Source organism: Lissotriton helveticus, chromosome 10, assembly GCF_964261635.1.
Source record: "Lissotriton helveticus chromosome 10, aLisHel1.1, whole genome shotgun sequence".
NCBI lineage: Eukaryota > Metazoa > Chordata > Amphibia > Caudata > Salamandridae > Lissotriton > Lissotriton helveticus.
In genome coordinates, this window is record NC_136071.1 from 1,219,527,001 (window position 1) to 1,219,539,012 (window position 12,012).

The following is a 12,012-nucleotide window of genomic DNA, read 5'->3' on the forward strand; positions in this document are numbered from 1 at the left end:
AGGCCGTGTGAATGCATCATTGAGAGGAGTGCCCTGGAGACTCTAGGCTTCCTACCAGTATACGGTACTCTTTTAGTCAAATCTATTGAAATATTAAGGTCACCACATACCAGAATGGGTACAGGCCAGGTTGACAATTCCCCCTCCAGTATTTCAAATACTGCTGGGTCATCCTGATTTGATCCGTAAATCCCACAGATTGTTAAACCACACCCCAGTTCTGCCAAAGCCCATCTACCCAAGGGATCCGATTTAGCTCGTTTAGCCCCCCAACATTGTTTTACCTAAAATTACCACCCCCCTTAATGTTGAAGTCTGAGAGGAGCATGACAGTATCTCAAAGCCACCAACCCTTAACAACTTTCTTTTCGCCCAAGGCAGATGCGTTTCCTGCATACACAGGATATCGATGGGTTCGGACTTGACATACTCCGCCAGTCTAGCTCTTTTTCGCCAATCATTCAGCCCCCCTATGTTGACTGAATATATACTAAGGCTTGACATCTTTATTTTTCAACCGTCTCCTAGTTTTTACTTCCAAGGATTGAATAAGGACAATATCCATACCATTTACAATATGCCTCACAAATCTGAATTTTATACCGCCTATTCTCAATTTTTTTTATGCTCCCCCGCCCCACCACCTGTGACCTCTAAACCCCCCCTAGGAACCCACCCCAACCTCCCTCCCCCCTCTCCCCTCCCTCTCCCTCTAGAAGCGCTCAGACCGAGGTCTGTGCGTTGATGGATAGGTGCAACAGCATGGTGCATGGGTGCAACTACCATTTCGGAAACAAACATTATGAATAACATATCCTACTCCCAGAGCCCCCCTACCCCCTCACCAAGCTCAAAACAAAAGAAAAATTAGAAACCAGTGGCGTTTCAGGTCTTACATCCCACCTCATTGATACCAAAAGTTCCCAGCGCCTTTCTAGTCTCTCATCTATTTTTTCTCAATTTAGAGTTCACAAAGAGTCCAAGAACTCCTTTGCCTTCACCTCAGATGGGAAATATTGAGTCTTGCCATCCCTCACTACCTTAAGTTGTGCTGGATTTACTAAATAGACCTGCATATGCTTATCCTGGAAGTGCTTGATCAGCTGCCGAAGTCTCCATCGCCTCTCCACCGTTGCGTGGCAGAAATCTGGTCGAACGAAAAAGGACAGGCCCTCACTAGTTCTTCTTGCGTCGGGTCTAGCCTTGTCAGATATAATTTGCCTGAGGATGAAGTTCCCAAGAAAAATTAAAACTGCCCTTGGCTTGTCGCTGGCTGCCCCTGGGCGGACTTTGAACGGGGTGCGATGGGCTCTCTGGATTTCAGATGACCAGTTCCAATCCGACAGCTCCGGGAATGCATTCTTGAATAGATTGATCATGAAGGCCCTGATATCTGACCCCTCGACCCCCTCCGGAACCCCCAGTACACGTAGGTTATTGCGTCTTAGTCTATTTTCCATATCCTCCAGCTTCCACTGGATGTCAACAACCTGTGCTGCCTGGGAGTCGACTTAGAGTGAAGCTGAAGCAGCTTCTGATTCGGTCACCACAATCCGTTCCTCTAAGTTGGTAACCCTGTCCCCAACATTGGCATGAGCCTTAGACAGTTTTCTGACAACACCTTGCAGTTTACGCATTGCTGCTTGTGATTTCCTAGTGTCCTGTCTGGCTTCTTCCCTGTGCGTAAGAATAGTCTGATAAATAACATCCAGCAGGGGAGGATGGGAGGCAGGTACCTCGAGAACAGGGCTACCCTGAAGTGGCAGAGCTGAAGAATGATCCCATGCCAGCTCCCTGTGCGATTGAGCGTGAACGTTATCCTGGACGGCAGGTCTGTTGGCTGTACTAGGGGGGGTCTGTTCCAGGTCGCTATCCGACTCTATGTTACTACAGTTCTTCTCCACAAGGATGTTTTATGAACCCTGGAGATAGGGGGCGCTACTCTGGAGTTTCTACTTCCTCCCCGGTGTCATATATAAATCTGCGAAGTCAGAGGTTAGCTTATTATTAGGAGGCCTCGCACGGGGCTACTGTTTTGAGCGTAAATGAGTCCAGCCTGAAGAATGGGTCATACACGTAGGAGGTCTAGGGGAGCGAATGCAGGGAGACCCACGCCAAGGAGGCCAGGTCTAACAGAAACTTATTGTCCAGGCCTCCCCTGCCGGAGATTCGTTCAGCAGCAGAAGGGCAGACTCGTGTCTGTGGCAGCAGCATCCATTTTGTGATGCTGGGGCACTGTTTAACTTTAACCAGGTTTACCAGTGTGTACATGTCTTTTCCCTCTAGAAGGGTGGAATGCTACCCCCGCTGCCAGAACTGGGGGCGGTAGTATTCCAACGTGTTTGACACCAAATACGACATGTTTTGACAAAGCCAAACCAAACTTAGCATTAACCGTGAGGATTATAATGCACTTAAGAGTGTATGGTATGGCTATATCATAGAACAGCTATAAGGAGATGGTTCCGAAAGCTGCAGAGGGGCTCAGCTCATGCTAGGGCACCCTCTCACATAAAACCAAGCACTCTGCCTTCAGGGTTGTCAAGGCCTGCCATAGGAGTGACTTACAGGTAGATATAGGTATACTATCTCTAAGCAAGCAGTGCTTACACCACCTTACCCAGGCTGCAAGTGCAGACCTGTGGTGCCATTTTGGAAGGTTAACCAGGTGGGGATAATGCATGCTTTAGCCCCTGGTAGGCCTCTGGGGTACCTATGCCCTGGGTACCTAAGGTACCATATACAGGAACTCACAAGGGTAACCCAGTAACCAAACTGGGATGTACCTAAAGTACATGGTATAAATTTAGAGAGAGAACAGCTAGGCTGTGGTCCTGATTAGCAGGGCCACAGACAGGCTAAAGTAAAAAAAACAGTGAAACACAGCAAAAAGTGGGAGTAACCATAGGAAGCAGACCCTATTCTCCTACACAACCCCCTCCCCCAAACGCAGGGACATTAAACTAACCTTGACCAGATGAGTCTTCATGTTCTGAGTGGAAATATCTGGAGAATCCATCTGCATTGGCATGGTTACTCCCAGGTCTGTGTTCCACTGTATAGTCCATCCCCTTTAGGGAAATGGACCACCTAAGCAGTTTGGGATTTTCACCCTTCATCTGATTTAGCCACAAGAGGGGCTTGTGGTCGGTCTGAATCTTGAAGTGAGTACCAAACAAGTATGGCCTCAGCTTCTTCAGAGCCCAAACCACAGTAAAGGCCTCCCTTGCAATAGCTGACCAACGTTTCTCTCTAGGGGTCAACCTTCTGCTAATTCAATTGTGATAGCACAGCCCCTACCCCCAACTCAGAAGCATCTGTTTGAACAATTAATTATTTGGAGTAGTTAGGACTTTGCAGAATTGGTGCAGTGAACATGGCCTGCTTCAGGTCATCAAATGCCTTTTGACAGCTGACAACTTTCGTAGGCATTTTCTTAGAAGTTAAGTCATTCAGGGGTGCCACTATGGAACCATACCACTTGACAAATCTCCTATAGTACCCAGTCAGTCCCAAGAAAGCTCGGGCCTGAGTCTGGGTGGTTGGATCAGTTCAGTCCATTATGGTCTGGATTTTGCTCTGCAATGGTTGAACCTGGCCTCCACCTACAAGGTGGCCCAGGTACACAACTTGACTCTTCCCTATCTGGCACTTGGTAGCCTTGATAGTGAGGCCTGCCTTTTGCAGGGCCTCCAAAACAATTTCCAGGTGGATCAGGTGACCCTCCCAGGTGGAGCTAAAGACAGCAATAATATCTAGATAAGCTGCACAGTAGTCTTCCAGGCCTGTTAGGACTGTATTCACCAACCTTTGAAATGTGGCAAGTGCATTTTTCAGACTGTTAGAAGCGGCTGTCTCTAGTTGGCAGAGGTATACACTTCTGACAAATAGGGACACACCTTTTCTAGTCAGGGCAAGGAGATCACACACTTAGATAACCCCTGCTCACCCCCTTGGTAGCTTGGCAAAGCAGACAGGCTTATCTCAGAGGCAGTGCGTTAAGCATTTATGACCACATACAGTAATAAAGTGAATACACTACAAATGGACACGACACAGTAGTATTATAAAAATAAGTATTTTTATATAAGGTTTAGCACAAGACCAAATAACGACAAAAATATACCACAGTCTTAATAAATACTCTTGGAAGGAAAAATAATAGTTCAAGCACGGTTTCTTCTTAGCACAAAAGTCTTTAGTATCAAAAGCAACTCTTCTTCTCTAAAACACAGTTCTTGGCAACAATGTAACCCACACGGGAGTCACACGACGTCGAGGCAAAGTTAATCCAAAGGTTCGGCGTCGACCGCGAGGAGCGCTACGTCGAGCCCGGAGTCGCACAGACCCCAACAACACAGTACCTTGGAAAAGTGAAGCACTCGATGATCAGCGGCGTCGAGATGTCCGGCGTCGCGTCTTCGGCGTCGATCGGGCCTCGGAGTCGGGGCGATCTGCAGCGGCGTCGACCGAAGTCAGGCGGGAGCAGCGCTCACGGGATGAAGCAGGATACGGCGTCGTCGATGTCGATGTTGCAAGAGTGAGCAGCGCTCACGGCGTCGAGAGGGCTCGAAGTCGATGCGATCAGCGGCGGTGCAGACACGGGGTCACTTGGAGCTGGAGCCGAACTCACTACTCACTGGCGTTGCTGCTGGCGTCGATCGGGCCCGGCGGCCGGCGTCGAGGAAGCGGGACACTGGAGCCGTTACTCACGATGTCGAGCTGGATTCGGCGGCGTCCGTCGGCGTCGAGATTGCTGGATTCTTTCAGAGGTGCTGGATTCACAAACTCCAGCAAATAGCACTTTAACAGATGAAGTCCTTTAGCCCTGTGACTTCAACAGGAGACTGGCACTCTTCCAGCCCTTGGAGATTTTCTCAGCAAAGAGTGAGAGTACACACAAAAGTTCCTCTCTCCTGGTTCCTTGGCAAAAATAAAGAAGCAATGCAGGATTCCCCCAACAAACAGCACTCTGGCAGAAGGGGTAGGCAGTCCTTAGATCAGCAGGCTTCTTGTCCTTGGTTCAGGTTTCCTTGTCAGAAGTGATCTAAATTCTTGGTTCAGGGGTCCTTCTCTTATACCCCTTTTTGGCTTTGATCCCTTTGTCCATGCAGGGGAATTTCCCCCCATCCTGGGTTTGTTGTGGGTGTTGCCAGGCCAGAGCACCTGGCCTATTCACTGGGCAGGGCAGAGTCCTCAGCCGCTCAGCAGGAGCGGAGCCAGCATTGTCACTGGCAGGGGCAGGGCCATCAGCTGCCCGGCAGGAGGCGGGCCAGGGAAGTCCCAGGCAAGCCCAGAGTCATCAGTCGCCTGGCAGGGGGGCGGAGCCAACATTGTATCAGGCAGGGCAGGCTATCAAGAGCTACTCTCCCCTACTCTCAATGCAAATGCCCCACTCATCCTACACTGACTCATTCAGACTCTCTGGAGCCACCCAGCTCCTGTCACACACACACCAGAACCAGCAGAGACCGGTAGACAGTTAGACAAGAAAATAGCTACTTTCTAAAAGTGCTATTTTCAAACACAGAGTCCAAAAACCATCCACACAAACGGATGCATTATTAAACCCTGAGTTCAGGGATACCAAACTCGACATTGCACCATGCTCCCCGAGCCCGCTAGGATTATAGCATTAATAATCCTGGCAGCCCATTCTAACTGATGGAGAGCAGGCTACCTTACAATAGTGAAAAACGACTATGGATGTAATTCACTATTAGGACATGCCAACCTTGTCAGGCTTGTCCTACCTTATGCTTACAATGCACCCTGCCCGTGGGCCTACCATAGGGGTGACTAACATGAAGTTAAGGGAAGGTTTAGGGACTGGCAAGTAGGTGTACCTGCGCAGTCCTCGTGACAGTCAGACTGCACGTGGTCTGGCAATGGCAGACCTTCAGACATACTTTTACTAGGCCGCTCTTGTGGGTGGCACAACATGTGCTGCAAGCCCACTAGCAGCATTTGTATTTACAAGCCCTGGCACTCCTGGTGCACTCTACTAGGGACTGATAGTAAACCAAATAAGCCAAACATGGAAGTCAATCAATACAGCAATTTCACATAGGGAGCACTTGCACTGTGGCACTGATCAGCAGTGGCACAGTGCCCAAAGCATATACCAGCAAAAACATCGTGAACAGAGGAGGCAAACAGAAAAAATGGAGGAGAGACTCATGCCAATGATGCCAGGTCTAACACGTGTCCCCTCCAGCTGAAATGTGGGGAGAACTACCCTTACCCTAGGGAGTCCTCATCACTAAGGCGGAAAAATCTGGACAGACCATCAGCATTGGCGTGATCTGTGCCAGGGCGGTGTTCCACCGTGAAGTCCATCCCCTGTAGGGAAATGGACCACCTCAACAGCTTTGGATTCTCACCCCTCATCTGCATCAACCATCTGAGGGGCCTGTGGTCTGTCTGCACCCGGAAGTGAGTTCCAAACAGGTAGGGTCTTAGCTTCTTTAGCGCCCAGACCACAGCAAATGCTTCTCTCTCTATCGCACTCCACCTCTGTTCCCTGGGAAGTAACCTCCTGCTGATGAAGGCTACAGGTAAGTCTCGGCCCTCTTCATTCACCTGAGCTAGAACAGCCCCCACGCCATGCTCTGAAGCGTCCGTCTGGACAACAAATTCTTTCGAAAAGTCGGGTGCCTGGAGTATGGGTGCGGTGCACATTGCAGTTTTCAGGGTGTCAAAGGCCGTCTGACAGGCGTCAGTCCAGTTCACAAGTCGTGGCTGCTTCCTGGAAGTCAGCGAAGTCAAGGGGTGCACAATGTTACCATAATCCTTGACAAACCTCCTGTAGTAACCCGTGAGACCCAGGAAGGCTCTCACCTGAGTCTGGGTTTTGGGCGGTGCCCATGCCAGGATGGTATCAATCTTGGGTTGCAGGGGGGCCACCTTGCCGCTCCCTACTTGGTGCCCCAAGTACACCACTGAACCCTGCCCAATCTGGCACTTACTGGCCTTGATTGTGAGGCCTGCTCTGCGCAGGGCCAACAACACTTCCTGGAGGTGGCACAAGTGTTCTTCCCAGCTGGCGCTGAACACTGCGATGTCGTCCAGGTAGGCGGCACTGAAATCCTCCAGCCCAGCCAAGACCTGGGTGACCAACCTCTGGAAGGTGGCAGGGGCATTCTTCATCCCAAAGGGCATAACCCGGAACTGGTAGTGCCCATCTGGTGTGGAGAATGCTGACCTCTCTTTTGCCCCATCGGTCAAGGCGATCTGCCAGTACCCAGACGTTAGATCAAACGTACTAAGGTACTGGGCAGCCCCTAACCGATCGATGAGCTCATCAGCTCTGGGGATGGGGTGCGCGTCAGTCTTGGTGACTGAATTGAGTCCTCGGTAATCCACACAGAACCGAAGTTCCGGTGAAGCACCAGGCGCTGCAGCCTTTGGAACCAAGACCACGGGGCTGGCCCAAGGACTGCTAGAGGACTCAACCACCCCTAGGGCAAACATCTTGGAGACCTCCTCCTTGATGTATGCTCTGACCTTGTCAGTCACTCTGTAAGCCTTGTGCTTGACAGGAGTGCTGTCCCCGGTGTCTACATCATGGACACACCACTGAGTAACACCAGGAATCAAGGAAAACAGATCAGGGAATTGCCCCAACAAATGGCGACAATCCTGCTGCTGTTCAGGGGTCAGGGTGTCAGAGAGGACAACACCATCCACTGACCCATCTTGCTCTTTTGCATACAGGAGGTCAGGAAGAGGCTCACTCTCCTCCTCCATTCCAGCATCTGTAGCTAGGAGCATGCCCACTTCGGACCTTTCTAAGTGGGGCTTCAAACGGTTGACATGCAGGACCCGCAAGGGGTTCCTGGGAGACTTTAAATCCACCAGGTAGGTGACATCGCTCTTCTTCTCCACAACCTCGAATGGTCCAGTCCACCTGTCCTTGAGCGCACAAGGTTCCACAGGGGACATGACCCAAACTTTCTGTCCAGGCTGAAGCTCTACCAGAGTGGCCCTCTGGTCGTACCACCGCTTCATCTCCTCCTGGCTGGCCTCCAGATTTGCCTGAGCAAGATCCCTGAAGCGCCTAGTCTGGTTCCTAAAGGCCAGCATGTAACTATATACATCCTGGGGAGGTTTCCTGGGAGATTGCTCCCAGCCTTCTTTGACCAGACTTAAAGGTCCTCTTACCGGGTGACCATACAGAAGCTCAAAGGGGCTGAACCCTAGAGACTTCTGTGGCACCTCACGGTAAGCAAACAACAGGCATGGCAAGAGGACGTCCCATTTACGCCTCATTGGTTCTTCAAGACCCATAATCATGCCTTTAAGGGTACGGTTGAATCTTTCAACCAACCCATTACCTTGAGGGTGGTAAGGAGTGGTGAACTTATAAGTTACCCCACACTCCTTCCACAGAGACTTCATATAGTTGGAAATGAAGTTGGTGCCCCGGTCTGACACCACCTCTCTGGGGAACCCCATTCGGGAGAAAACACCCATCAGTGCCCGTCCCACCACGGGGGCAGTCACTGTTCTGAGAGGGATGGCTTCCGGGTACCGTGTGGCATGGTCCACCAAGACCAGGATGAACCTGTTGCCCAGGGCTGTCTTGGGGTCCAGTGGCCCAACAATGTCAATCCCCACCCGGTCAAAGGGGGTACTGACCACGGGAAAAGGTTGGAGGGGAGCCTTCTGCTTCCGCCCGCTTTTCCCACTTGCCTGGCAAGTCTGACAGGTCTTGCAATGGACATCTGTGTCCCTTCGCATCTGAGGCCAATAGAAATGGGTGACAAGCCTGTCATAGGTCTTGTCCTGCCCCAGATGTCCAGCTAAAGGAACGTCATGAGCCAAACCCAGTAGGAAGGCTCTGAAGCGCTGGGGTACCACCAGCACACGGGCTGACCCAGGCTCAGCAGCCTTAGGCTCGCTATACAGGAGGTCGTTCTCCCAGTACACAAAATGTGACCCTGACTGATCACCTGAGGTTTGGGCTGAGGCCTGCTGCCTCATACCCACAAGAGAAGGGCACACTTTCTGTTCTGCACAGAATTCCTCCCTGGAGGGACCACCATCCTGCTGCCAATGGGTCAGCTCGGGCAGGTCTCCCAGTTCGGCAACTTGTTCACCTGTGGGTTCCAGGGCATCCCCCTCGAGGTCTGCCTCCTCCTGGACCACGGGAACTACGGGGGACGGTTTCCCGCGCCCCCTGCCTCTTCTCTTCACAGCTGGGTCCTGGGCCATACTTTCAGGCTCCAGAACCCCATCAACACCCTTACTTGCTGTCATGGATCGAGTGGTTGCACACACCCACTCTGGCACACCCAACATTTTCAAATGTGTCTCCCTCTCCACCTTAGCCCAAGGGGAGTCTTCCAAATCATTGCCCAGGAGACAATCAACAGGCATGGCGGGCCTCACAGCAACCTGAAGAGTACCCGAAACTCCCCCCCATTCAAAGGAAACTTGAGCTACCTCACACTCTTTCTGGGAGTTGTCAGCAGCTATCACAGGGTAGAATGCGTGGGGAACAACCTGCTCTCTGGACACCAAGTGACACTTGACAGCTGTCACACTCGCTCCGGTGTCTCTGAGAGCCTCAACTCTATGGCCATTAATGGTCACCCACTGCCTATATTTTTTAGTGTTACTAGGCAGAGGGGGTGGCGGGACCAATTCCATGTCTCCTAGAGAGACCAGGGACATCTCTGCGGGACCCTCCCCACCATGGGCAACCATCTCCTCCCCTCCCAGAGCTACACTAGCCAACTGACGGGGTGGTGCACTGGGTAGTGCACCAGACTTCTTCAAGGGACACTGAGGGTCATAAAAACGGTGTCCTACCTGCTTACAAACGAAGCAGGTCAGTGGGCCCCTATGACCAGGTTTACCTGGCGGGGCCTCTGATTTCTTCACAGGGGGAGGCTGGGAACCTTTCCCTTGGTTCCCTTGGGGATTACTTTGGGGCCCTTTCTGGGACTCCTTCTGTTTACCCTTGTCCCCCCCACTCTTCTGCTGGGGACCCTGCCCACCTTTGGCTGAGTCTCCCACTGGACCCTTGTGGACCCTGGTACTGACCCAGCGGTCCGCCTCTTCAGCAAGTTTTCTAGGGTTAGATATCTTGCTATCAATAAGGTGCTGGCGCAGCTCTGGAAAACAGTTATTAGACAAGTGCTCCCAAGCAAACAAATCATAAAGAGCATCATAACTTTCCACTTTGCTGCCCTTTACCCAACCATCCATGGCTCTGCAAAAATATGACACATACTCCACCCACGTGGTACCAGGCAACTTCTTACATTCTCTAAAGGCCTGTCTGTACTTTTCTGGGGTTAGGCCATACCTTAACATTAAAGCATCTTTCATATGAGCATAAGACGTCCTATTCTCAACAGGCATGTCTAACAGGGTATCTCTTCCCTCATTCACAAAGCGACCCCACAACCCCGCTCCCCAATCCTTCTCAGGGACCCGGTGGGCCAACAATGCTAACTCATATGCTTTAAACCACTGACCAATATCCTCATTCTTCTGAAAATCTTTGATCACATCTTTGGGAAAATAAAACCTACTTTCTGCAGGCACAGATGGGACGCTGCCACCAGAGGGATTCAATTCTAACTCCTTAGCTTTGAGCTCCATGTCCCTCACCATTTTCTCACGCTCAAAAGCTAACTTCTCTCTTTCAAACTCTAATCTTTTGATCTCCAAATCAGCTTCTCTCCTGCCTCTTGCATTCTCTATCTCCAACTGCCCATTTATCTTAAGTTTTGCCATTTCCACGTTGTAGGCTCGCTCCTTCGCCCTTTCTTCTCTTTCTTCAGGGGAAAGACCTTTGGAGGAAACACTGCTGCCAGGAGGGGATACAGGCCCAGTCACGGGCACTTCCTCCTCCCCTTCCTCTGTCGGTACCACCACCGGGGCAGAGGGGTCTCTGGCCTCTAACCAGGCTTCCAATGCTTTGAAATATTCTGCTTTCTTGGAGAGGCCTGGAGTAGGGACTTTCAATTGCTTGCAAAAGTGTTTCAGCTCCTTTAAGGAATAATCATTTATCTTACTTCTATCAAATTCCTCCACAACAGCAACAACAGGGGCAGTGACTCCGGCGTCACTCATGGTCAAAACTGGCAGTTTCAAAAATCAAGCTTCAGGAAATTGGAGAACAAAAATAGAATATCCTACCAAAACAGATTGTGGCTGCGCTATGGTCTGCTTTCACTATGTAGCGCACACTAATCACTGCACATGGGTCATAAATGCAAAGTTCAAAATCCCACCGCTGACCCACCAATGTTAGAAGCGGCTGTCTCTAGTTGGCAGAGGTATACACTTCTGACAAATAGGGACACACCTTTTCTAGTCAGGGCAAGGAGATCACACACTTAGATAACCCCTGCTCACCCCCTTGGTAGCTTGGCAAAGCAGACAGGCTTATCTCAGAGGCAGTGCGTTAAGCATTTATGACCACATACAGTAATAAAGTGAATACACTACAAATGGACACGACACAGTAGTATTATAAAAATAAGTATTTTTATATAAGGTTTAGCACAAGACCAAATAACGACAAAAATATACCACAGTCTTAATAAATACTCTTGGAAGGAAAAATAATAGTTCAAGCACGGTTTCTTCTTAGCACAAAAGTCTTTAGTATCAAAAGCAACTCTTCTTCTCTAAAACACAGTTCTTGGCAACAATGTAACCCACACGGGAGTCACACGACGTCGAGGCAAAGTTAATCCAAAGGTTCGGCGTCGACCGCGAGGAGCGCTACGTCGAGCCCGGAGTCGCACAGACCCCAACAACACAGTACCTTGGAAAAGTGAAGCACTCGATGATCAGCGGCGTCGAGATGTCCGGCGTCGCGTCTTCGGCGTCGATCGGGCCTCGGAGTCGGGGCGATCTGCAGCGGCGTCGACCGAAGTCAGGCGGGAGCAGCGCTCACGGGATGAAGCAGGATACGGCGTCGTCGATGTCGATGTTGCAAGAGTGAGCAGCGCTCACGGCGTCGAGAGGGCTCGAAGTCGATGCGATCAG